The sequence below is a fragment of the Aplysia californica genome, unplaced genomic scaffold, assembly GCF_000002075.1.
Source record: "Aplysia californica isolate F4 #8 unplaced genomic scaffold, AplCal3.0 scaffold00554, whole genome shotgun sequence".
NCBI lineage: Eukaryota > Metazoa > Mollusca > Gastropoda > Aplysiida > Aplysiidae > Aplysia > Aplysia californica.
This window is the reverse complement of record NW_004797824.1, coordinates 291,765-293,033: the sequence shown is the minus strand read 5'-3', so window position 1 is coordinate 293,033 and position 1,269 is coordinate 291,765.

The following is a 1,269-nucleotide window of genomic DNA, read 5'->3' as shown; positions in this document are numbered from 1 at the left end:
CAACACCATATTCATCCCAACACTCACTTATCAATGCCAAACATGGACCACGAGCAAGATATTAGAGCAAAGAATTACAACGTGTGAAATGCGATGCCAGAAAAGCAGTAAACAAGACCAGGCGATAAAAAATTAGAAACACAGTAATCAGAGACATGGTGGGCACAAATGATGTCATGCATCACATCCAACACCAAAGAATCAAATGATTCTGACATCTCGTGCGATTACCAACCCACCATCCAGCACAACGTGCTTACATACAAAACAAAATTCAATTGCAACAAGGCTAGAGGGAGACCGAGAAAGACATGGATAGATGGAGTCTGGGAAACATTATCAACTCACCGCATCCCCCTGACCCAAGCTCTCCAGCTGGGGGCAGAGAGACGTCTCTTTCTTCCCGCGACACCCAAAATGGTATAAACGGCGGATAAAAGTAAAATAAAGTAAGTCTTATAAGCTGTGAACAACTCTCGACCAAAGGTCGTTCATATACACGATCTTTGTCTCGGCCAACAATTGTAGAGTTTCAAAATTAGCATTGCGTTAAAATAACATATTATAGGCCTTATTGGATACTATCGAAGTGACACCACGCAGCCTCTGTGGTGTAGCGGTTATACGCACTTCGTCGCTCCACGCAGGTGGGCCAAGCTTGGATTTCCATGTAGATCTAGGGAGAATAACATTGTTCTTTGTTGAGTATCTCGGTCTTTTTTGTTGGGACGTTGTAATCCTCTCTGTCCTGGTTGGCCCTGACAGGCAGGGTCGAAGTCCGTCTCCTAAATTATGATCTAAATTGCGTCCATGTTAAAAAATACCCCCAAAACAACAACAAACAAAACAAAACAAAACAAATCGCACCATGATAACTATTATAATGTAATGACATCGTCTTTGCTGATGAAATAATGCAAGGGCAGAGATCAGATTTTCCTCTTGTAGGCCTTCTATCATTTTATTTTTTTTGCGGTCCATTAAATAATAAAACTTTTTTTTTCCCAGGAAGACCTTCACTTTAAGTTGAAGTTTGAGATTGCAAACTGTAAAGCTGAAATTTTCGCATTTTTCCTCTCTGGGCAATACATGTACACGTATTTTGTTTCGAAATCACAGTTTCATATCCTTGGAATGAAAAACCCTCTTTCTGTTTTACAAGAACTATCGATTATTAGTTCCAAGGTCCTGACTGGTTTCAGTAGCATCTGACAGGCTTCTTCTTCTTCTTCTTCTTCTTCTTCTTCTTCTTCTTCTTCTTCTTCTTCT